This window comes from Staurois parvus, unplaced genomic scaffold (assembly GCF_062004578.1).
Source record: "Staurois parvus isolate SC_StPar_1 unplaced genomic scaffold, SC_StPar_1.0 ptg000438l, whole genome shotgun sequence".
NCBI lineage: Eukaryota > Metazoa > Chordata > Amphibia > Anura > Ranidae > Staurois > Staurois parvus.
Genome location: NW_028318234.1, coordinates 6582069 through 6608603, shown reverse-complemented (window position 1 = coordinate 6608603; position 26535 = coordinate 6582069). Strand labels below are relative to the sequence as shown.

At 49.0% G+C, this 26535-nt stretch overlaps 1 protein-coding gene across 2 annotated transcripts in view; it reads right to left on the bottom strand.

Annotated features, from left to right (window-relative positions):
- The window catches only part of GDNF (glial cell derived neurotrophic factor), a 105725-nt gene extending 83062 nt beyond the window's left edge, over nucleotides 1–22663 (bottom strand). For both annotated transcript variants that reach the window (XR_016314376.1, XM_089687831.1), the window contains exon 1: nucleotides 22245–22663. The gene's annotated coding sequence lies outside the window, so the exon portion shown is untranslated. The remainder of the gene's footprint in view (nucleotides 1–22244) is intronic.
- Nucleotides 22664–26535: the final 3872 nt, after the last annotated feature.

Here is a 26535-nt window from a genome sequence, read left to right as displayed (position 1 = left end):
GGTCATAGGGAATAATGCCCCCTTCTATTAGTGTCAATGGAAGAGTGCCACTTACACTGATGGTCCATAGGAAGAATGTCCCTTACATTGGTGGTCAGAGGGAACCATGCCCTTTACACTGGTGAACTAAAAGATCATTGGAGAAATGTTGCTGGCTCTGCCAAGTGGCATTATCCCCCAAGCTGTAAAGGCACCATCAGATGGAAGCTCAATCATTAACAGCTCAAGGAACCCTTAGCAAACTTTGGTGGAACTGGTGTCCATCTAACCCTGTTTGAGAATGCCTGCAACAAACTAATGAAAAGTTAGGTCTGGGGTTACAGTAATAAGGAGAAATATTTACTTTACTCCTCGCTCCTATAGGCTCCGTCCATCCATGCGAAAAGCTCCAACTATGCCTCCTCAATAAATTGCTCCTAGCCAGGATCGCACACTTGCCTCCTCCATGTGCAATGCAGGCTTAAAAGTCCTGCATTGTCATTAGAGATGAGCGAAGAAATGAAAAATTCGATTCGACTGATTCGGCGAATTCGTGGACAATATTCGATTCGAGTCGAATAAATTCGCTGTGAATTTAACTTAAAAAAGGGTGTTTCTAGGCTTCAGAGAGACTTAATATTAGTGCAGAACACTGTACCTTTAATTTAAATGCCCTTGGAGTCTGCTGGGGAAGAGAAATAATACTGTCAGTCAGTATGACATGCAGATGAGTGCCGTCGATCTTAGAATCACCGCACACTTCACTCATTTGGGCAGTCACGGGGCCAAAACCAGAGTGTGGAGCCACAGTGTGGCGGTGGAGGCAGCAGCAATGGGAGGCCATACAGCACCCTATGACAAAAATGGAAACCACCAGCAGTGTGAGGAGACCTGAAAGTGGCACATGGCAGAGTGTGGCGATAGAGACAGCAGCAATGGGAGGCCGTACAGGGACCCATGACACACTCTGGACCTGGCAGCAGCATGAGGAGGCGGTACAGGGGCCCATGACAGATTACGGGCCTGGCAGCAGCATGAGGAGTCGGTACAGGGGCCCATGGCAGATTACGGGCCTGGCAGCAGCAATGGGAGGCCGTACAGGGACCCATGACACACTCTGGACCTGGCAGCAGCATGGGGAGGCGGTACAGGGGCCCATGACAGATTACGGGCCTGGCAGCAGCATGAGGAGTCGGTACGGGGGCCCATGACACACTCTGGACCTGGCAGCAGCATGAGGAGGCGGTACAGGGGCGCATGACAGATTACGAGCCTGGCAGCAGCAACTTGGACAGGAGGACGTTCAGCTTCTGCACCGTCGGGTGCGTGCTCGCAAACTGTTGTCTCTTGGAAACGGATTCCAAGAAAGACTGCTGACGGAATCCGTGAAGAGGAGTAGCAGGAGAAGGAGCATCTGAACGAGCGGAATATGCCAACAAGCGACAACAGTGGCCCATGACAGATTACGGGCCTGGCAGCAGCATGAGGAGTCGGTACGGGGGCCCATGGCAGATTACGGGCCTGGCAGCAGCTATGGGAGGCCCGTAATCTGCCAGCACCCTATGACAAAAAATGGAACCCACCAGCAGTGTGAGGAGACCTGAAAGTGGCACATGGCAGAGTGTGGCGATGGAGACAGCAGCAATGGGAGGCCGTACAGGGACCCATGAGAGACTCTGGACCTGGCAGCAGCATGAGGAGGCGGTATAGGGGCCCATGGCAGATTAGGGGCCTGGCAGCAGCTATGGGAGGCCCGTAATCTGCCAGCACCCTATGACAAAAAATGGAACACACCAGCAGTGTGAGGAGACCTGAAAGTGGCACATGGCAGAGTGTGGCGATGGAGGCAGCAGCAATGGGAGGCCGTACAGGGACCCATGAGAGACTCTGGACTTGGCAGCAGCATGAGGAGGCGGTATAGGGGCCCATGGCAGATTAGGGGCCTGGCAGCAGCTATGGGAGGCCCGTAATCTGCCAGCACCCTATGACAAAAAATGGAACACACCAGCAGTGTGAGGAGACCTGAAAGTGGCACATGTTTGGGGCATGATTCATGGCGGATTTAGTCAGTTGTGTCAGGAACTGGTGGTTTGAAATCCAGACTAATCCACGCCTGATTCATTTTCACAAACGTGAGTCTCTCCACACTTTGGGTGGACAGTCGTGTCCTCCGCGGAGTTGCAATACCTCCTGCCGCACTAAACACGCGCTCCGATGCCACGCTACTGGCCGGGCATGACAGCCTTTCAAGGGCAAATTCAGCTAGTTGGGGCCAAAGGTCAAGTTTCGTTGCCCAGTAGTCAAGGGGATTGTCTACCTCGGTTGGCAGGGTGCTGTCCAAGTAGGCCTAAGCCTGTTGTTTGAGGTCCTGCTCCAGGTCCACCTGATGCTGCTGCTGCTGCTGCTGCTGCTGCGGCTGGTTAGTAGTTTCCTCACTGCGCTGGTGAAGAAAGCTACTCATCATCGACTGCAGACTGAGGCAGCCGCTGCTGGTGGAGCTGCCACTGCTCCTACCACCCCACCCCTCCCCTGCTGCCATGGCAGCGGAACACGAGCGCACAGGGCCCACAGTGTCTGAGGATGGACGTTGGCGCAGACAGGCAGAGACCAGCTGACTACATAGGTGTTTTTTATAGTACGTTATTTTGGCCTCCCTCTCAGCAGGTGTGAAAAAGGCCACCATTTTTGAACGGTAGCGAGGGTCCAACAAGGTGGACAGCCAAAAGTCATCCCTCTGTCTGATGGTTATTATTCGGCTGTCGCTACGCAAGCAACCGAGCATGCTATGGGCCATTTGTGCCAAGGAATGCGAGGGACTCCCTGCCTCCATCTCCACAGCATACTGCCACGGTGCGTCTAGGTCCTCTGTCTCCTCTTCCTCCTCCTCTACCAGATGCTCCTGCTCCTCCACTCCTGTCCGCTGAGTGGAAAAACCACCCATTTCACTCAATAATTCCTGAGCACCAATGTCCTCCTCTACCTCCTCCTCTTCTTCCAGTCCTGCCCCCACAGGGGCCATGTGGCGTTGAGATCTGTGCGCCACGTCTACCGCACCCTGACCAGCCATTGTTAACAGCATTTGTTCCAGGACGTGCAACAGAGGAATGACGTCGTTCATCCCATAGTCCTGCCGACTCACGAATAGCGTGGCCTCCTCAAAGGGCCTGAGCAAGCGCAGGTGTCACGCATGAGCTGCCAATGGCTGACATCTAAGTTACACAGGGAGTACCTTTATCTGCTTTTAACATCAGGAAATCTGTGATGGCCTTTTGCTGTTCGTAAAGGCGGTCTAACATATGTAGGGTTGAATTCCACCTTGTTGCAACGTCACAGCATGAGGAGTCGGTATAGGGGCCCATGGCAGATTAGGGGCCTGGCAGCAGTTATGGGAGGCCCATAATCTGCCAGCACCCTATGACAAAAAATGGAACACACCAGCAGTGTGAGGAGACCTGAAAGTGGCACATGGCAGAGTGTGGCGATGGAGACAGCAGCAATGGGAGGCCGTACAGGGACCATGACAGACTCTGGACTTGGCAGCAGCATGAGGAGGCGGTATATAGGGGCCCATGGCAGATTAGGGGCCTGGCAGCAGCTATGGGAGGCCCGTAATCTGCCAGCACCCTATGTCAAAAAATTCAACACACCAGCAGTGTGTGAGGAGACCTGAAAGTGGCACATGGCAGAGTGTGGCGATGGAGAAAGCAGCAATGGGAGGCCGTACAGGGACCCATGAGAGACTCTGGACCTGGCAGCAGCATGAGGAGGCGGTATATAGGGGCCTATGGCAGATTAGGGGCCTGGCAGCAGCTATGTGAGGCCCGTAATCTGCCTGCACCCTATGTCAAAAAATTAAACACACCAGCAGTGTGAAGAGACCTGAAAGTGGCACATGGCAGCAGAGTGTGGCGATGGAGACAGCAGCAATGGGAGGCCGTACAGGGACCCATGAGAGACTCTAGACTTGGCAGCAGCATGAGGAGGCGGTATATAGGGGCCCATGGCAGATTAGGGGCCTGGCAGCAGCTATGTGAGGCCCGTAATCTGCCTGCACCCTATGTCAAAAAATTAAACACACCAGCAGTGTGAAGAGACCTGAAAGTGGCACATGGCAGCAGAGTGTGGCGATGGAGACAGCAGCAATGGGAGGCCGTACAGGGACCCATGAGAGACTCTAGACTTGGCAGCAGCATGAGGAGGCGGTATATAGGGGCCCATGGCAGATTAGGGGCCTGGCAGCAGCTATGTGAGGCCCGTAATCTGCCTGCACCCTATGTCAAAAAATTAAACACACCAGCAGTGTGAAGAGACCTGAAAGTGGCACATGGCAGCAGAGTGTGGCGATGGAGACAGCAGCAATGGGAGGCCGTACAGGGACCATGACAGACTCTGGACTTGGCAGCAGCATGAGGAGGCGGTATATAGGGGCCCATGGCAGATTAGGGGCCTGGCAGCAGCTATGTGAGGCCCGTAATCTGCCTGCACCCTATGTCAAAAAATTTAACACACCAGCAGTGTGAAGAGACCTGAAAGTGGCACATGGCAGCAGAGTGTGGCGATGGAGACAGCAGCAATGGGAGGCCGTACAGGGACCATGACAGACTCTGGACTTGGCAGCAGCATGAGGAGGCGGTATATAGGGGCCCATGGCAGATTAGGGGCCTGGCAGCAGCTATGTGAGGCCCGTAATCTGCCTGCACCCTATGTCAAAAAATTAAACACACCAGCAGTGTGAAGAGACCTGAAAGTGGCACATGGCAGCAGAGTGTGGCGATGGAGACAGCAGCAATGGGAGGCCGTACAGGGACCATGACAGACTCTGGACTTGGCAGCAGCATGAGGAGGCGGTATATAGGGGCCCATGGCAGATTAGGGGCCTGGCAGCAGCTATGTGAGGCCCGTAATCTGCCTGCACCCTATGTCAAAAAATTTAACACACCAGCAGTGTGAAGAGACCTGAAAGTGGCACATGGCAGCAGAGTGTGGCGATGGAGACAGCAGCAATGGGAGGCCGTACAGGGACCATGACAGACTCTGGACTTGGCAGCAGCATGAGGAGGCGGTATATAGGGGCCCATGGCAGATTAGGGGCCTGGCAGCAGCTATGGGAGGCCCGTAATCTGCCAGCACCCTATGTCAAAAAATTCAACACACCAGCAGTGTGTGAGGAGACCTGAAAGTGGCACATGGCAGAGTGTGGCGATGGAGAAAGCAGCAATGGGAGGCCGTACAGGGACCCATGAGAGACTCTGGACCTGGCAGCAGCATGAGGAGGCGGTATATAGGGGCCCATGGCAGATTAGGGGCCTGGCAGCAGCTATGTGAGGCCCGTAATCTGCCTGCACCCTATGTCAAAAAATTTAACACACCAGCAGTGTGAAGAGACCTGAAAGTGGCACATGGCAGCAGAGTGTGGCGATGGAGACAGCAGCAATGGGAGGCCGTACAGGGACCATGACAGACTCTGGACTTGGCAGCAGCATGAGGAGGCGGTATATAGGGGCCCATGGCAGATTAGGGGCCTGGCAGCAGCTATGTGAGGCCCGTAATCTGCCTGCACCCTATGTCAAAAAATTAAACACACCAGCAGTGTGAAGAGACCTGAAAGTGGCACATGGCAGCAGAGTGTGGCGATGGAGACAGCAGCAATGGGAGGCCGTACAGGGACCCATGAGAGACTCTAGACTTGGCAGCAGCATGAGGAGGCGGTATATAGGGGCCCATGGCAGATTAGGGGCCTGGCAGCAGCTATGTGAGGCCCGTAATCTGCCTGCACCCTATGTCAAAAAATTAAACACACCAGCAGTGTGAAGAGACCTGAAAGTGGCACATGGCAGCAGAGTGTGGCGATGGAGACAGCAGCAATGGGAGGCCGTACAGGGACCATGACAGACTCTGGACTTGGCAGCAGCATGAGGAGGCGGTATATAGGGGCCCATGGCAGATTAGGGGCCTGGCAGCAGCTATGGGAGGCCCGTAATCTGCCAGCACCCTATGTCAAAAAATTCAACACACCAGCAGTGTGTGAGGAGACCTGAAAGTGGCACATGGCAGAGTGTGGCGATGGAGAAAGCAGCAATGGGAGGCCGTACAGGGACCCATGAGAGACTCTGGACCTGGCAGCAGCATGAGGAGGCGGTATATAGGGGCCTATGGCAGATTAGGGGCCTGGCAGCAGCTATGTGAGGCCCGTAATCTGCCTGCACCCTATGTCAAAAAATTAAACACACCAGCAGTGTGAAGAGACCTGAAAGTGGCACATGGCAGCAGAGTGTGGCGATGGAGACAGCAGCAATGGGAGGCCGTACAGGGACCCATGAGAGACTCTAGACTTGGCAGCAGCATGAGGAGGCGGTATATAGGGGCCCATGGCAGATTAGGGGCCTGGCAGCAGCTATGTGAGGCCCGTAATCTGCCTGCACCCTATGTCAAAAAATTAAACACACCAGCAGTGTGAAGAGACCTGAAAGTGGCACATGGCAGCAGAGTGTGGCGATGGAGACAGCAGCAATGGGAGGCCGTACAGGGACCATGACAGACTCTGGACTTGGCAGCAGCATGAGGAGGCGGTATATAGGGGCCCATGGCAGATTAGGGGCCTGGCAGCAGCTATGTGAGGCCCGTAATCTGCCTGCACCCTATGTCAAAAAATTTAACACACCAGCAGTGTGAAGAGACCTGAAAGTGGCACATGGCAGCAGAGTGTGGCGATGGAGACAGCAGCAATGGGAGGCCGTACAGGGACCATGACAGACTCTGGACTTGGCAGCAGCATGAGGAGGCGGTATATAGGGGCCCATGGCAGATTAGGGGCCTGGCAGCAGCTATGTGAGGCCCGTAATCTGCCTGCACCCTATGTCAAAAAATTTAACACACCAGCAGTGTGAAGAGACCTGAAAGTGGCACATGGCAGCAGAGTGTGGCGATGGAGACAGCAGCAATGGGAGGCCGTACAGGGACCATGACAGACTCTGGACTTGGCAGCAGCATGAGGAGGCGGTATATAGGGGCCCATGGCAGATTAGGGGCCTGGCAGCAGCTATGTGAGGCCCGTAATCTGCCTGCACCCTATGTCAAAAAATTTAACACACCAGCAGTGTGAAGAGACCTGAAAGTGGCACATGGCAGCAGAGTGTGGCGATGGAGACAGCAGCAATGGGAGGCCGTACAGGGACCCATGAGAGACTCTAGACTTGGCAGCAGCATGAGGAGGCGGTATATAGGGGCCCATGGCAGATTAGGGGCCTGGCAGCAGCTATGTGAGGCCCGTAATCTGCCTGCACCCTATGTCAAAAAATTAAACACACCAGCAGTGTGAAGAGACCTGAAAGTGGCACATGGCAGCAGAGTGTGGCGATGGAGACAGCAGCAATGGGAGGCCGTACAGGGACCCATGAGAGACTCTAGACTTGGCAGCAGCATGAGGAGGCGGTATATAGGGGCCCATGGCAGATTAGGGGCCTGGCAGCAGCTATGTGAGGCCCGTAATCTGCCTGCACCCTATGTCAAAAAATTAAACACACCAGCAGTGTGAAGAGACCTGAAAGTGGCACATGGCAGCAGAGTGTGGCGATGGAGACAGCAGCAATGGGAGGCCGTACAGGGACCATGACAGACTCTGGACTTGGCAGCAGCATGAGGAGGCGGTATATAGGGGCCCATGGCAGATTAGGGGCCTGGCAGCAGCTATGTGAGGCCCGTAATCTGCCTGCACCCTATGTCAAAAAATTTAACACACCAGCAGTGTGAAGAGACCTGAAAGTGGCACATGGCAGCAGAGTGTGGCGATGGAGACAGCAGCAATGGGAGGCCGTACAGGGACCATGACAGACTCTGGACTTGGCAGCAGCATGAGGAGGCGGTATATAGGGGCCCATGGCAGATTAGGGGCCTGGCAGCAGCTATGTGAGGCCCGTAATCTGCCTGCACCCTATGTCAAAAAATTTAACACACCAGCAGTGTGAAGAGACCTGAAAGTGGCACATGGCAGCAGAGTGTGGCGATGGAGACAGCAGCAATGGGAGGCCGTACAGGGACCATGACAGACTCTGGACTTGGCAGCAGCATGAGGAGGCGGTATATAGGGGCCCATGGCAGATTAGGGGCCTGGCAGCAGCTATGTGAGGCCCGTAATCTGCCTGCACCCTATGTCAAAAAATTTAACACACCAGCAGTGTGAAGAGACCTGAAAGTGGCACATGGCAGCAGAGTGTGGCGATGGAGACAGCAGCAATGGGAGGCCGTACAGGGACCCATGAGAGACTCTAGACTTGGCAGCAGCATGAGGAGGCGGTATATAGGGGCCCATGGCAGATTAGGGGCCTGGCAGCAGCTATGTGAGGCCCGTAATCTGCCAGCACCCTATGTCAAAAAATTTAACACACCAGCAGTGTGAAGAGACCTGAAAGTGGCACATGGCATGAGAGACTCTGGACCTGGCAGCAGCAGGAGGAGGCGGTATAGGGGCCCATGGCTGATTAGGGGCCTGGCAGCAGCTATGTGAGGCCCGTTATCTTGCAGCACCCTATGTCAAAAAATTTAACACACCAGCAGTGTGAAGAGACCTGAAAGTGGCACATGGCAGCAGAGTGTGGCGATGGAGACAGCAGCAATGGGAGGCCGTACAGGGACCCATGAGAGACTCTGGACCTGGCAGCAGCAGGAGGAGGTGGTATATAGGGGCCCATGGCAGATTAGGGGCCTGGCAGCAGCTATGTGAGGCCCGTAATCTGCCTGCACCCTATGTCAAAAAATTTAACACACCAGCAGTGTGAAGAGACCTGAAAGTGGCACATGGCAGCAGAGTGTGGCGATGGAGACAGCAGCAATGGGAGGCCGTACAGGGACCCATGAGAGACTCTGGACCTGGCAGCAGCAGGAGGAGGTGGTATATAGGGGCCTATGGCAGATTAGGGGCCTGGCAGCAGCTATAGGAGGCCCGTAATCTGCCAGCACCCTATGTCAAAAAATTCAACACACCAGCAGTGTGAGGAGACCTGAAAGTGGCACATGTTTGAGGCATGATTCATGGCGGATTTAGTCAGTTGTGTCAGGAACTGGTGGTTTGAAATCCAGACTAATCCACGCCTGATTCATTTTCACAAACGTGAGTCTCTCCACACTTTGGGTGGACAGTCGTGTCCTCCGCGGAGTTACAATACCTCCTGCCGCACTAAACACGCGCTCCGATGCCACGCTACTGGCCGGGCATGACAGCCTTTCAAGGGCAAATTCAGCTAGTTGGGGCCAAAGGTCAAGTTTCGTTGCCCAGTAGTCAAGGGGATTGTCTACCTCGGTTGGCAGGGTGCTGTCCAAGTAGGCCCAAGCCTGTTGTTTGAGCTCCTGCTCCAGGTCCACCTGATGCTGCTGCTGCTGCTGCGGCTGGTTAGTAGTTTCCTCACTGCGCTGGTGAAGAAAGCTACTCATCATCGACTGCAGACTGAGGCAGCCGCTGCTGGTGGAGCTGCCACTGCTCCTACCACCCCACCCCTCCCCTGCTGCCATGCCAGCGGAACGCGAGCGCACAGGGCCCACAGTGTCTGAGGATGGACGATGGCGCACAAAGGCAGAGACCAACTGACTACATAGGTGGTTTTTATAGTACGTAATTTTGGCCTCCCTCTCAGCAGGTGTGAAAAAGGCCACCATTTTGGACCGGTAGCGAGGGTCCAACAAGGTGGACAGCCAAAAGTCATCCCTCTGTCTGATGGTTATTATTCGGCTGTCGCTACGCAAGCAACCGAGCATGCTATGGGCCATTTGTGCCAAGGAATGCGAGGGACTCCCTGCCTCCATCTCCACAGCATACTGCCACGGTGCGTCTGGGTCCTCTGTCTCCTCCTCCTCCTCCTCTACCAGATGCTCCTGCTCCTCCACTCCTGTCCGCTGAGTGGAAAAACCACCCATTTCACTCAATAATTCCTGAGCACAAATGTCCTCCTCTACCTCCTCCTCTTCTTCCTGTCCTGCCCCCACAGGGGTCATGTGGCGTTGAGATCTGTGCGCCACGTCTACCGCACCCTGACCAGCCATTGTTAACAGCATTTGTTCCAGGACGTGCAACAGAGGAATGACGTCGTTCATCCCATAGTCCTGCCGACTCACGAATAGCGTGGCCTCCTCAAAGGGCCTGAGCAAGCGGCAGGTGTCACGCATGAGCTGCCAATGGCTGACATCTAAGTTACACAGGGGAGTACCTTTATCCGCTTGTAACATCAGGAAATCGGTGATGGCCTTTCGCTGCTCGTAAAGGCGGTCTAACATGTGTAGGGTTGAATTCCACCTTGTTGCAACGTCGCAGATCAGGCGATGCTGTGGAATTCCGTTCTGCCGCTGCAGCTCAATGAGGGTGTTCTTTGCGGTGTAGGAATGGCTGAAATGCATGCACAGTTTACGTGACATTTTAAGGATGTCTTGCAGTGGGATGGTGGATTTTAGGAACCGCTTGACAACCAGATTGAACACGTGAGCCATGCATGGCGCATGGCACAACCTTCCTTGACGCAGAGCAGACACCATGTTCTTTCCGTTGTCAGTCAACATGGTTCCGATTTTTAGTTTGCGCGGAGACAGCCATCTGTCGATTTCTCTGTTCATTACACTCAGCAGTTCCTCCCCTGTGTGACTACGTTCGCCAAGGCATACCAGGTGCAGCACAGCGTGACACCGTTGCGCCCTGCACATGTGATATGCCGGTCGGGTAATGGGACTTGGCACGGGGGTGGCGGCTGAGGACACGGCGGAAAAAGAGGTGGTAGAGGCGGACATGCTTGCTGGACCAAGGACGTGCAAACGTGGAGGCAAAAGCGTCGTGACCTGTCCAAGTTGCTGGTGCGGCTGTGCCGGCACCACGTTCACCCAGTGGGCCGTAAATGACATGTACTGTCCCTGACCGTAGTTACAGCTCCACACGTCGGCGCTGCCGTGCACTTTGGCAGAGACCGACATGCTCAAAGACTGGCCCACCATCTCTTCTACATGTGAATGCAGGGCTGGCACTGCCTTTTGGGCAAAGAAATGACGGCTTGGCACTCTCCACCGCGGCGCGGCACAAGCCATCATTTCTCGGAAAGGTGCTGAGTCCACCAGTTGGAAAGGGAGGGACTGCAGCACCAGCAACTTGGACAGGAGGACGTTCAGCTTTTGCACCGTCGGGTGCGTGCTCGCAAACTGTTGTCTCTTGGATACGGATTCCAAGAAAGACTGTTGACGGAATCCGAGAAGAGGAGTAGCAGGAGAAGGAGCATCTGAACGAGCGGAAGATGCCAATGAGCGACAACTCCCCTCAGCAGAGGTGTTGGAGCCTTGACTGGCTGATAGAGGGCGATTGACGACGTCGGGTGACGGAGCAAGTAACGGAGCGGGTGATGGAGCGGGGGCTGGGGCAGGCAGAACCGCCGTATGTTTATCACGGTTTTCCCAGGCCACCGAATGGTGACGCTGCATATGCTGACGCAACGCTGTAGTCCCAACATGGGCCCCCTGGCCACGCTTGCATTTCTGGCCACATAGTCGACATACGGCTACGTTTACTTCCTCGGGCGGCTTGAGGAAAAATTGCCACACCACCGAGTAGGAAACTTTGCCCCCGCTACTCTTCACTGGCTGACTGCTACTTCCTCCGTGCGCACCGGCACCACTACTGGCCGTGGTGGTAGGCTGCAGTGGAGCTGGTGCTCTACTCCGTGGACGTTTGGCTCCACTGACACTGATGCGACCCTGCTGCTGTCTCCTGGGCAACCCACCGACTGTTTTGCTCGCTGCCAAGCTGCCACCCTCTTCTCCTGATGATGCGGAAGAAATTGCCTGATGACGACGAGGCTGCCAAGTGCGATCAACCTCCTCATCATCAAGTAGGGTCTCCGCCTCACTACTAGCCCCCTCGGCTGCGTCTGGGTCAGGAGACAGACCTGTCTCTAGACCGGCTACCGAGCCACTCTCCTCGCCAGTACTTGTTCGCTTGGCTGCTGAAAAGGCCGATGTCTCCCCCCGTTCCTGACCGCCCTCTGTTAGCTCTTCCTCACTGTACAGTGGGGCTGAGCCCACAGCATGCGATACTTCGCTTGGTGAGGGAACAGCAAAGGACAGGGGCAGGTAGAGGACACGTGATTTCAGTGGGCTTGGTCCCGGGCCATGCCAACTAACGGTTGTGTCTGACGTACCCACCGACCGTTGGCTGTAGGTGTCAGAGGTGACCTGGGAAGAGGAAGACGACCGAGCCAACCAATCAATGACGGCAGGGTTGTCGGTGGAGACACGACCGCTGGATGACACCGGGAGCACTGGCCTCTGGCTGCGAATACTGCTGCCTCGACCCCTTCCTCTGCTGCCACGTCTGCTCGCTCCTAAAACATTGCCTCCTCTGCCACTCCTCTGCATGTTGTCTGACATACTATTTAATTCAACGATTAGGTGTCCCTGAGTAACAATTCTCTGGCACTCAGTAACAATTCTGTCTGTCCCTGAGTATGAATTCTGTGGCCCTGAGTAACAATTCTGTGTCTGTGCGAGTAACAATTCTGTGTCTGTGCGAGTAACAATTCTGTGTCTGTGCAAGTAACAATTTTGTGTCTGTGCGAGTAACAATTCTCTGGCACTCAGTAACAATTCTGTCTGTCCCTGAGTAACAATTCTCTGGCACTCAGTAACAATTCTGTCTGTCCCTGAGTAACAATTCTCTGGCACTCAGTAACAATTCTGTCTGTCCCTGAGTAACAATTCTCTGGCACTCAGTAACAATTCTGTCTGTCCCTGAGTAACAATTCTCTGGCACTCAGTAACAATTCTGTCTGTCCCTGAGTAACAATTCTCTGGCACTCAGTAACAATTCTGTCTGTCCCTGAGTAACAATTCTCTGGCACTCAGTAACAATTCTGTCTGTCCCTGAGTATGAATTCTGTGGCCCTGAGTAACAATTCTGTGTCTGCGCGAGTAACAATTCTGTGTCTGTGCAAGTAACAATTTTGTGTCTGTGCGAGTAACAATTCTCTGGCACTCAGTAACAATTCTGTCTGTCCCTGAGTATGAATTCTGTGGCCCTGAGTAACAATTCTGTCTCTGTGCGAGTAACAATTCTGTGTCTGTGCAAGTAACAATTTTGTGTCTGTGAGAGTAACAATTCTCTGGCACTCAGTAACAATTCTGTCTGTCCCTGAGTAACAATTCTCTGGCACTCAGTAACAATTCTGTCTGTCCCTGAGTATGAATTCTGTGGCCCTGAGTAACAATTGTGTGTCTGTGCAAGTAACAATTCTGTGTCTGTGCAAGTAACAATTTTGTGTCTGTGAGAGTAACAATTCTCTGGCACTCAGTAACAATTCTGTCTGTCCCTGAGTAACAATTCTCTGGCACTCAGTAACAATTCTGTCTGTCCCTGAGTAACAATTCTGTCTGTCCCTGAGTATGAATTCTGTGGCCCTGAGTAAGAATTCTCTGGCACTCAGTAACAATTCTGTCTGTCCCTGAGTATGAATTCTGTGGCCCTGAGTAACAATTGTGTGTCTGTGCAAGTAACAATTCTGTGTTGTGCAAGTAACAATTTTGTGTCTGTGAGAGTAACAATTCTCTGGCACTCAGTAACAATTCTGTCTGTCCCTGAGTAACAATTCTCTGGCACTCAGTAACAATTCTGTCTGTCCCTGAGTATGAATTCTGTGGCCCTGAGTAACAATTCTGTCTCTGTGCGAGTAACAATTCTGTGTCTGTGCAAGTAACAATTTTGTGTCTGTGAGAGTAACCAATTCTCTGGCACTCAGTAACAATTCTGTCTGTCCCTGAGTAAGAATTCTCTGGCACTCAGTAACAATTCTGTCTGTCCCTGAGTAACAATTCTCTGGCACTCAGTAACAATTCTGTCTGTCCTGAGTAACAATTCTGTCTGTCCCTGAGTATGAATTCTGTGGCCCTGAGTAAGAATTCTCTGGCACTCAGTAACAATTCTGTCTGTCCCTGAGTATGAATTCTGTGGCCCTGAGTAACAATGTGTGTCTGTGCAAGTAACAATTCTGTGTCTGTGCAAGTAACAATTTTGTGTCTGTGAGAGTAACAATTCTCTGGCACTCAGTAACAATTCTGTCTGTCCCTGAGTAACAATTCTCTGGCACTCAGTAACAATTCTGTCTGTCCCTGAGTATGAATTCTGTGGCCCTGAGTAACAATTCTGTCTCTGTTGCGAGTAACAATTCTGTGTCTGTGCAAGTAACAATTTTGTGTCTGTGAGAGTAACAATTCTCTGGCACTCAGTAACAATTCTGTCTGTCCCTGAGTAAGAATTCTCTGGCACTCAGTAACAATTCTGTCTGTCCCTGAGTAACAATTCTCTGGCACTCAGTAACAATTCTGTCTGTCCCTGAGTATGAATTCTGTGGCCCTGAGTAACAATTCTGTGTCTGTGCGAGTAACAATTCTGTGTCTGTGCAAGTAACAATTTTGTGTCTGTGCGAGTAACAATTCTCTGGCACTCAGTAACAATTCTGTCTGTCCCTGAGTAACAATTCTCTGGCACTCAGTAACAATTCTGTCTGTCCCTGAGTATGAATTCTGTGGCCCTGAGTAACAATTCTGTGTCTGTGCGAGTAACAATTCTGTGTCTGTGCAAGTAACAATTTTGTGTCTGTGCGAGTAACAATTCTCTGGCACTCAGTAACAATTCTGTCTGTCCCTGAGTAACAATTCTCTGGCACTCAGTAACAATTCTGTCTGTCCCTGAGTAACAATTCTCTGGCACTCAGTAACAATTCTGTCTGTCCCTGAGTAACAATTCTCTGGCGCTCAGTAACAATTCTGTCTGTCCCTGAGTATGAATTCTGTGGCCCTGAGTAACAATTCTGTGTCTGTGCGAGTAACAATTCTGTGTCTGTGCAAGTAACAATTTTGTGTCTGTGCGAGTAACAATTCTCTGGCACTCAGTAACAATTCTGTCTGTCCCTGAGTAACAATTCTCTGGCACTCAGTAACAATTCTGTCTGTCCCTGAGTAACCAATTCTCTGGCACTCAGTAACAATTCTGTCTGTCCCTGAGTATGAATTCTGTGGCCCTGAGTAACAATTCTGTGTCTGCGCGAGTAACAATTCTGTGTCTGTGCAAGTAACAATTTTGTGTCTGTGCGAGTAACAATTCTCTGGCACTCAGTAACAATTCTGTCTGTCCCTGAGTAACAATTCTCTGGCACTCAGTAACAATTCTGTCTGTCCCTGAGTAACAATTCTCTGGCACTCAGTAACAATTCTGTCTGTCCCTGAGTAACAATTCTCTGGCACTCAGTAACAATTCTGTCTGTCCCTGAGTAACAATTCTCTGGCACTCAGTAACAATTCTGTCTGTCCCTGAGTAACAATTCTCTGGCACTCAGTAACAATTCTGTCTGTCCCTGAGTAACAATTCTCTGGCACTCAGTAACAATTCTGTCTGTCCCTGAGTAACAATTCTGTCTGTCCCTGAGAATGAATTCTGTGGCCCTGAGTAAGAATTCTCTGGCACTCAGTAACAATTCTGTCTGTCCCTGAGTAACAATTCTCTGGCACTCAGTAACAATTCTGTCTGTCCCTGAGTAAAAATTCTGTGGCCCTAATAACGTTTCTGTGGCCCTAAGTAACAATTCTCTGGCACTGAGTAACAATTCTGTCTGTCCCTGAGTATGAATTCTGTGGCCCTAACTAGCGTTTCTTTGTCCCTAAATAACGATTCTGTGGCCCTCATTAACAAGTCTGTGTCCCTGAGTAATGGTTCTCTGTCCCTAAGTAACTTCTCTCTGTCCCCAATTCTCGTTTCTGTGGCCCTAACTCTGTCCCTGTCCCTAGTACAGAGCGGTCTGCCTCTGTTCAATGACTGCAGGCAAATGAAGATTTCCAAAATGGCCGCTATATATACCTCGACCATTACACAGTGCTGGCTGGCTGGCTGCTGATTGGCTGATGCGATCACATGTCGTTGAGGAATGCATTATGGGGCAGCGCGCCTTGTCTGCGCGCCTTCCCCGACATCCCCGCTCCGTCGCCGCACATGTCAGCCGCCATTTTCTGAAAAATTTCGATTCGCGCGTCCGAATTAGGCTGTTTTTCGGATTCGGCACGAATCGAAATTTTTCCGATATTCGACTCGAATTCCACTTCGGATACTTCGATTCGCTCATCTCTAATTGTCATGATGACGCCTGAGGAGCCCCCCAAGAGGCCCCCCCCCAACTCAGAGTACCAGATAAAAAAGAGAACAGAGCCAGAAACAGCTGGAGCAGGGTGTAAGGTAAGTATTAAAGCCTCTTCAGCATCCCCTAGACCAGACAAATATTGAATCTTGCTGGGGGGCATCGTGATGATAGATTTTGACTAATTTCTGAAGTTGGGCTTTAAGGCAGGAAGGGAACATCACGTTTATTTTAACCAGTGCAGTTTTATGTAGTCTTCATAGTGCGTTGTGGGAGACATCTAGTTTTTCATGGCCATCCTTTGACAGCATCTATTTATGGTTATGTGTATGTGACCGGGGCCATGCCTGATGAATGAGCCTTGTGCTGGCAACAGTTTGCCAATGACTGAATACTAAGGCCTCATTTACACCGACAATAACATGCGTTTATAGGACATTTCTATAAAGTAATATAGTTCTGGACTGCACTTCATACAGTGTTGTGATCAGTAAGATTAGATGGTGCTCGTAATGACAGCAGGGGATGGAGTCATGCAACAGAATAAGAGTCACCAGGACAAACTTGTTCCAAAGATCAAAGATTTTCATGTTTTTTTTGTGTCATGTCACATACATCAAAAATACCCAATGCTTCAGGACCTTGCAAATTCCCTTCCTCAAGGTGACAGTATCTTTGATGTAGGATTCCTGGTGACTATTCTTTGATAGGACATTTCTAAACACATGCATGCATTCAGATACATTCAGTTTAGCTGCTTTTAGAACACATGGAATTCTGTGCATCCAGGGGCAAATCACAAACCCTGAACGTGTCTAAATGCATGTAAACAGTACATTTAAATGTAGGAGAACGTGATTTGGGAAGCACAACATTAGTTTATACTTCTTATATCCTTTCTCCTGCATTTAAATAAATAGATTAAACACAAGAGGCTATAGTGTGATGAAGCCTACAAGACCTTTTTATGGACCTTCTTATGGAGTTGCTCCCTCACTGGCTGAACCAACGAGATGTCGCTCCCTAGCTAGCAAGTGAGGTTTTGCAGTGTCCCAGGCCAGCAGAGAAATGGTTGCCTTTCCACTGCAATCACCAGCAGCAGAATCACAAATCCAACATAGGTGTCCTTTTATGACACAGAGAATAGCTGCGATTCAACGGATCTCAGCTATTCTCTGGTCATTCACAGTTTATGACACTCAGGAGATCATGTCAGCCCTTCACTGGAGATCTGTGTTCTCCCTCCAGATTCTCCAGCCCAGAGCTGGAGAATCAGAGGGACCGCAAACTAAGCAGAGATAATTTACCTCTGTTTAGTAAACTGATCTTTTACTGTAATCTCGCGAGATTATAGTAAAATCAGCCGTTTTCCAGAGTTTGTAGACTGTTCTCCAGTGTTTGGAGACCGTTCTCCCTTCGTTCGGAGAACTGCTTCATAAACTGCATTCACAGGAGAACTGTGTTCTCCGAGAATGCCGGAGAACTGAGCAGCGATCTATTACCGCTGGTTCATAAATGGACACCATAGTCCTTACACAAACATGCAGTACCATGTTTATGTGAGCATTCCCATGTAAATGTGCATTCTGTAGACAACAGCTCTGAATGCAATATCCATATACCTGGACCTTCCACAAACAACTGTAGATTGCTGTTGGCACTGTGCAAAATTGGAACAATTCTCTACCACTTGTACATTAAAGAGACTCAGAAGCTCCCTTCTGAAGATGCTAGTACATTGACCATCTGGGCTTAGTAAGGTCTGAGTAAATGACCTGAAACTAGTACACATATCTGTAAAGTCAGGCATCCTTATTTGCATGCTAGTTAAGGGATCCAGGAGGGTAAATAGGACAGTCAGGAAACCAGTATTTTCAGAATGAGAAGTATCAATGGCAATATCCATGTCTATTGAGAAAAGTTTCTTTCAAATTGACCCTGTTGCTACCTTATACCAGTTACATTCACCAATCCGGCAGACAGCCTGTCCAATATTCCCTCCCTTGAAGAGCTACAGCTGCTGGTGGTATCCAACCTTTTTTAAGCGTGTCAGATATCGCCCCCCCCCCTCTGCTTGCTGTGGTTTCATCCATTGACCACTATACATCTACTGTGTCTTATAATGGTGGATGAAACCACAATGCACCCTGGGGAACCAGGCAACTCTCTTGAAGTCAGATAGAGGTGGCCATAGCTCTGAGAATGAGTACAGATGAGGTGGTTCTCCACCAAACAGGTAAGTATAACTAATCATATTTAAAGCGTATCCAAATCCAAAAACAGAAATGTAATATATTGCAGCTTACTTATCCATAGATCTGATTGCTGCATTAGTTGTTTTTTTGTTTTTGGCTTTTCCCCCCATTGTTTTATCCTGGTGATCCTGCCAGTAAGTCTTCCTTAGCAGACCAAGCTGTCCAGCAAAACTGGCAGTTAGAGATTTAAGACAAACCATTTGCCACCTACAGGGGTGCTGACAATGGTCAACCTTTATACCAAAAGGAAACAAAAAACACACACACACACAAAACAAAAAAGGAATGTTCATCTTTAATTTTTTAGTCACTTATGTAAAGTCCATCTAAATCTACTAGTCCTCCCAACACAAACTCTGCATAGGGTGACAATGCTGCTGCCAAGGGTGGCTCTCTTGCTTCTCCACAGATACAGTGGGGGATTGAGTGTAGCCATCGTAAGCCCCCATTCACACCTGACGCTTTTGTTACAAATTTTCCCAGATAATACTCAGCATCAAAAATCCTATTATTTTGTCTGTTCACATATGCTCCATAGCTGAGGCTCTGAAAGACACGTTTTTGGAAGTGGTGTTGCATGTTTTAGCCTCACAGACCTTAGCAGACGTGCCAGTAGACAAGTGACACAAGGTGTTTTGAGCATTTTTGTGCATGAAGTGTTCTATTCTGCTCTGTTCCTCTTCTTCCACCCACAAGCTTGCATACATGTGCAATAATGCTTTCAAAACACCTAAAAAATGCCAGAATAAAACTCAGCTCAAGTGTGAACGAAGGCTAAGACCGGAAGTGTGTTACTGGGCAGTAAAAATTAATGGTGGCCATAAACAATCAATTTATTTTCTGATTTATGACTTCTGATAGGAATAATCTGACTATAGTCAACAACCCATTGGATGGATATGCCACACACAGGGATGGATTATGATACAATAGTAACCTGTGATCGGAAATTATTGATTGCATCTCTGGTTCTACCATGTAATCTCATAATCTGATGAACTGAGTTACAATCATATTCACGAACAAAGATACTCTGTGCTGCTAACTGATGCAAAACAATTGATATTATCTGATCGACTCACTTTGGTTGAATTTGATTTAAACTGAGCTGAAATTGATTAGAAGTGGTTAACATTTCTGCCTGGCAGCACTCAGGTTGGCGGTTCAAATCCCAACCACGGCACCACCTGCCTGGAGTTTGCATGTTCTCCCTGTGCCTCTGTGGGTTTCCGCTAGGTACTCTGGTTTCCTCCCACACTCCGAAGACATACTGGTAGGTTAACTGGATCCTGTGTAATTGACCGTAGTATGTGTATGTATGAATGTGAGTTAGGGACCTTAGATTGCTGATGTGCTCCATGAGGGCAGAGACTGATGGGAATGTACAATATATGTAAAGTGCTGCGTAAACTGACAGCGCTATATAAGTACCAATAATTAATCCATAGTTACAAGGCATAGTAAGTCAGTGATAGGGCAAGCTGCAGGGAGACCATAGACAATACTGGTGACAAGTCATTTGCCCTCTCTGCCTTTTTTTGGCCACAGTTTCCAGAGTTACATTGAGGTTGATTTACTAAAACCGGAGTGCAAAATCTAATGCAGCGGTACATGGTAGCCAATCAGCTTCTAACTTCAGCTTGTTTATTTGAGTTTTGAAAAAAAACAAAACTGGAAGCTGATTAATTTCTATGAAGAGCTGCTCCAGATTCTGCACGCTCCAGTTTTAGTAAATCAACCCCATAGTTACATGGTTGGTAAGGTTGAATAAAGGCACCAGTCCAATGTGTGTGTATATGTTTATGTCACTACCATTTCCCATATCCCTGTACATTGCATTCACCAAGATGCCCGTCTAAACATCTTTTGAAACTGTGGACATTCCCTGCTGACACCACTAACTGTGGAAGGGAGTTCCACACCCTTACTGCTCCAACAGTAAAGAACCCCTTACACAGTTAAAGGTAAAACTGCTTCTCGCACAACTTCCTTGGGCTGCCCTGTGTCTTCTTAAGCAACTAGAGACAGAATAGTTCTCTCCCTATGCTAGATATTTCTATCCCGCGATCACTGCTATTTGACTCTTTGCAGATTCAGTCATTTTGATCGAATACCACATCAATCAAATAAAAAAAAAATCAAAATGCATGGGACCATAATGAAAAAAAGGGTTAATAAAACACAAAGTCACAGCACCCAAGGATTACTGAGCTGCAAATAAATTCAGATTCATTTTGGGGTTGGATACATTTAAATTATTGGCCAGGATAGCTTTAACAGAGCCAGACCGGTAATACATTCAGTAGAGGTGATGATCTGGGTGCCTTGTATCATAATATCAACAAAAAGTGGAATGCCTCTTTAACAATGGATTGTTGATGTGTCTAGTTTGTTACAATGTTGCAGTTTGTATAAGAGTACAGTGTTACAGTGTGTAGAATATTGCAATGTCACAGTTTTTGGTTTGTTACAATATTGCAGTTTGTAGTGACAAGGTTGAAGTTTGTTACAATGTAGCAGTTTGAAGTTTGTTACAATGTTGTAGTTTCTATATTACAAGGATGCAGTTTCTAGTGACAATGTTGTAGTGTGAAGGGTGCAGTTTGTTACAATGTAGCAGTTTGTAGTTACAATGTAGCAGTTTTGCAGTTTGTTACAATGATGCAGTTTGTAGTTTGTTTCAATGTAGCAGTTTGTAGTGTCAATGAAGCAGTTTGTAGTTTGATACAATGCTGCAGTTTGTAGTTTGATACAATGTTGCAGTTTGATACAATGTAACAGTTTGCAAGTTTGTTACAATGTAACAGTTTGTTACAATGTAGCAGTTTGTAGTCTGATGCAGTTTGTAGTGACAAGGTTGCAGTTTGTTACAATGTAGCAGTTTGAAGGTGGGGTTTTTTTCCTTTCAATGTAGCAGTTTGTAGTGACAATGTAGCAGTTTGTAGTGACATGGTTGCAGTTTGTTACAATGTAGCAGTTTGTAGTGGCAAGGTTGCAGTTTGTAGTTTGCTACAATGTAGCCGTTTGTAGTGACAAGGTTGCAGTTTGTAGTGACAAGGTTGCAGTTTGTAGTGACAAGGTTGCAGTTTGTTACAATGTAGCAGTTTGAAGTTGGGTTTTTTTTCCTTTCAATGTAGCAGTTTGTAGTGACAATGAAGAAGTTTGTAGTGGCATGGTTGCAGTTTGTTACAATGTAGCAGTTTGTAGTGGCAAGGTTGCAGTTTGTTACAATGTAGCAGTTTGTAGTGGCAAGGTTGCAGTTTGTAGTTTGTTACAATGTTGCAGTTTGTAGTAACAATGTAGCCGTTTGTAGTTTGTTACAATGTAGCAGTCTGTAGTGACAATGTAGCAGTCTGTAGTGTCAATGTAGCAGTCTGTAGTGTCAATGTTGAAGTTTGTTACAATGTAGCAGTTTGTAGTGTCAATGTTGAAATTTGTTACAATGTAGCAGTTTTTAGTGACAATGTAGCAGTCTGTAGTGTCAATGTTGAAGTTTGTTATAATGTAGCAGTTTGTAGTGTCAATGTTGAAGTTTGTTACAATGTAGCAGTTTGTAGTGTCAATGTTGAAGTTTGTTACAATGTAGCAGTTTGTAGTGACAATGTAGCAGTCTGTAGTGTCAATGTAGCAGTCTGTAGTGTCAATGTTGAAGTTTGTTACAATGTAGCAGTCTGTAGTGTCAATGTTGAAGTTTGTTACAATGTAGCAGTCTGTAGTGTCAATGTTGAAGTTTGTTACAATGTAGCAGCTTGTAGTGTCAATGTAGCAGTTTGTTACAATGTAGCAGTCTGTAGTGTCAATGTTGAAGTTTGTTACAATGTAGCAGTTTGTAGTGACAATGTTGCAGAGTTCGTAGCAGAGATCTTACCGTTTGTGTGGCCTCTCCTTGAGGGACATGAATCCGATCTCCCGACAATAACGAGTGACCTGTCCAGGTGTCCTCCTACACAACTCGTCCTTAGACGGAAGAATGTCGCCAGCAGTAGCAGTCGCCCCGAATGTCCCGATCAGCAATGGGAATATTGGTGAGGGTAAAGATCCGGCTGAGGAATCCAAGGAACACACACCATCAACAACTGCGGAGAGTCAGATGAAGACATGGGGGCTCCTGTGACAGCAGCTGGTCCAGGGGGGGAGGTGGGGGGGACACAGCTGAGGGGGGGTGCAGAGAGCAGGGGGGTCACCTCTGTCCACACATCCACATCCACGGGGCGCACTCCTCCCGATGTAATCCTCAGTACACACCGCCTGCAGGACAGATGTGCTCCGATCCACATGAAGAACACTGAGTGCCAAGGCAAGGAGCGGTGGGGATGGATTTATAGGCTCCCTGCACGTCACGTGCTGCAGGAGGGGGGGCCGCCTGCGGTGATTGGCTGTGCACACTTCGGAATATCTCTTAGGTGAAGTCAGATCTAATATCACTTTACTTTGGATGCTGCAAAGGATGCCATTCCCCTCCCTGACCTCTCCTAGTCCTGCCTTCCAGGGACAGCCCCAGCATTCACACAGGGGTCCCTGGAAGTCAGGACACATCAGATCAACCCTCTGAAGTCTATGGACTGCCATTTCTTATGAAGTATTAAAGGGTTAAAGTGACACCAAAACTAAAGTGGTGTTGGAGGTTCTGGGAAAGAAATGGTTTTACTAGATTTGAGGCTTTAAAGTGATACTAAACTGGGGACACTGGATTGGGACTTTAAAGTGACACTAAACTGGGGACACTGGATTGGGGCTTTAAAGTGACACCAAACTTTTTAAAGTAAGCAAAAAGTCTATTCAAGTCTGCATTTTAAAAGCAGTTTTAAATCCAAAACCAAGAATGGATTATGTTGCAGGTTACCAATCATTAGATGTGGTGGCTGCATTCATTTTCTTTTCTTAGGCTTTATTTTGCTGTTTTCACCTGGTGAGCTGGCCAGTAACACACCTCCTGTATTAGAGCACCTCCACACTGGATGAGGGAGTAACAGAGACACCTTTGGTAATCTAGAGCCCAGGGCAAACTTGCCAGACTGCACCCCCCCCCACTCCCAAAAAAATGTATGAGTATTATGTGTAAGTAAAAATTCCCTCCACCTCAAAAAAATTGCTTACCTCCAGCATAAACTCCCCCTCCTCCCAGTACAAATCTGTTCCCCCTGCCGATATCCCCCCTTCAAGCACAAACCTGTGCCCCCCATCCCCCCCAACTCAAATCCACTCTCTCTCCATATGCCCCCAGTAGAAATCTCCCACCCCAAAAAAAAATCCTCCCTCCTAGCACAAGACCTCTACCCCTCATATTTTCCCCCCCAAGCACAAACTCTCCCCCTCCCACTCCAAATCCCCTCCTTCAAGTACAAATTCCAAGCCAATCCAATCCCCAAACCTAAAACATCCCCCCCCCCCACACACAAAATTTCCCACCTAGCACAAATATCCCCCCCCCATCATCCCTATTAGCACAAATCCCCCCCCCCAATAAAAATATTTCTAGTCTTAGCAAAGAGCTCCTTTCCCCCTCCCAACCATATTACTTTTGTAGCACAAACTAGGGCAGTCTTACCAGCATAATGGGCCCCTGGGCAAAGTAATATGCTGGGGCCCCCATCGGCCTGTCCCAATCTAAGCACCTACTCTCAAGAATTAAAGTAAAAATAGTTGACAGAATTAAACATACGTTTACTAGTATTTTCAATAAAATATATTTTAACAATAAAAAAATTTCATGAATCAAAGACTAATCTACATGAAGGGCACAGGACTGGGGGGGGGGGGGGGGTGACAGAAGGGTGCAGTACAGAGGGATTCTGCAGTGCTGCCCAGGCCATCCTGGGACAAAAGTGTGACTGTCCCAGTAACAGTCGGCAAGTATGATGTAATGCAAGATTATCATGGGGCCCCCTTGCACCTGGGACCGCTGGGCAGTGCTTAGGGGTGCCCATGCATTAAGACAGTCCTGGCACAAACCCCCCAAATACCCCCTCCCAACAATACACTAACAAACTGAAGCCAAACTCCAGCTAAAACCTTTTACGCCAATACAGTAGCATTTTTTCTTCCTTTTGGGTTAAAGTGATACTAAAGGTTCAGCTTAAATAAAAATGTTATACTTACCTGCTCTATGTAATGGTTTTGCACAGAGAAGCCCCAGTCCTCTTCTTGTGTCCTTGTTGGTGCTTCTGACTCCGCCCCCTGCTAAGTGCCCACAGAGCTAGCTGCTTGCTCTGGGGACACTCATATGTGCTCGCTCCTGAGCACCTCACCTCCCCCCACCTTACTCCCTCCTCACTGTCCCTAGGTTCACACCTAAGCATTTTCCACAGCGTTTTGCAGAAACACACTATAGTCCATTTCCTGTAGGACATGTTCACATCTCCTTGTTTTCACCCAGTGCCTTTTTTTTGGAGAGGGTCAGGGACTTTTTTAAATACAGAAAGTTGTGTTTTTGGTTCTATACATTTCAATGGTAACGCTGCAGAAAAGCATGTAGTGAGTTTTTGTTGCCTTTTTGGCACATTTTTGATGCACTTTTGACGCATTTTGCATTTTAAATCTGCCTAGCAACAAAAAACCCCCAAAAATGCAAAATGCAAAACACATAAAAAACGCTGCAAAAATGCATGTGCAAAAACGCAAAACGCATTGCAGAAAAGGATCAAACGCAAACTGCAAAGGTGTGAATCTAGCCTGTGATGGTTCCCACTGCTGTGTCTCAACCAATGAGAGGAAAGAGACCTGGGAGAGCGACTCATGCATATTACTGGATCAGCATCAGGAAAGTATTGGAGGGGGGTTGAGGGGGGAGCTTCACACTGAAGGTTTTTTTCATAAAATGCATGAAGGTAAAAGAAACCCTTCAGAATTTACAACCACTTTAAGGCTCCATGCACACTATAGCATTTTTTATAAGCTAAAAAAATGCTAGATAAAAACACTGGATGAGAAAAGCTGATAAAAGCATTTTTGTGCCAACCTGTAGTAGTGTTTTAGTAGCGTTTCAGAGCAGTTAGGCATTAGCGATTTAGAAAAATTAGCGATGAAGAAAAAAAAATGCTTGAAAAAAGCTGTTAGGAACGTTTTAGTAGTGTTCAACGTTTTTTTCTGCAGAGAAAACACCCAAAAACGCTACAAAAGAACTACAAAAACATTTTTTTTCTGCACCTAAATGCTGAAGCTTGAATAACTTAAGAGTATAAAATCATAAAAGTAGTGTGTATGGACACATAGGATAACACTGTTAGCTTCTAGGAGCAGAATAAAGTGCTCATAATAGCTTCTAGGAGCTTAACCTCTTACCGATCGCAGATAACGCGCACCCGGTGATCTCCGTGATCGCTGTGTCCTACAGACATAGCTGATCACGTGATGTGGTAAAAGGCCAATCACAGCATCCTTTTACCACGTGATCAGCTGTGTCCAATGACACACTGCTCACCGGGAAATGCAATTGCAGGTTATCGGCTGCACTTTCCTCACGTTGTCACAGCGTGAGGAAAGTACTGCAGAGAAATGGCAGCTGTCAGAGGAAGGATCGGCACTGATCATCAGGGCACTAATGATCAGTGCCCTGATCGGTGCCCAGCAGTGCCACCCACCAGTGCCACCCACAAGTGCCCAGCAGTGCCACCCAACTACCTGTGCCCATCAGTGACCAGCAGTGACACCCACCTGTGCCCAGCATTGCCCAGTAGTGCCCACCAGTGCCACCCACCAGTGCCCATAAGTGCTGCCCAGCAGTGCCACCCACCAGTGCCACCCACAAGTGCCCAGCAGTGCCACCCAACTACCTGTGCCCATCAGTGTCCAGCAGTGTCACCCACCTGAGCCCAGCAGTGCCACTCATCTGTGCCCAGCAGTGCCCACCAGTGCCCATCAGTGCTGCCCAGCAGTGCCATCCATCAGTGCAGCCCAGCAGTGCCATCCATCAGTGCCCAGCAGTGCCGCCAGTCAGTGCCCATTATTAGTGCCAGCTCATCAGTGCCGCCTGTCAGTGCCAGCTCATCAGTGCTGCCTATGAGTATCTATCAGTGCCACCTGTCAGTGCTGCCCATCAGTGCCGCCTATCAGTGCCGCCCATCAGTGCTGCCTATCAGTACCCATCAGTGCCGCCTATCAGTGCCAACCATCAGTGCCACCCATCAGTGCTACCTATCAGTGCCCATCAGTGCAGCCTC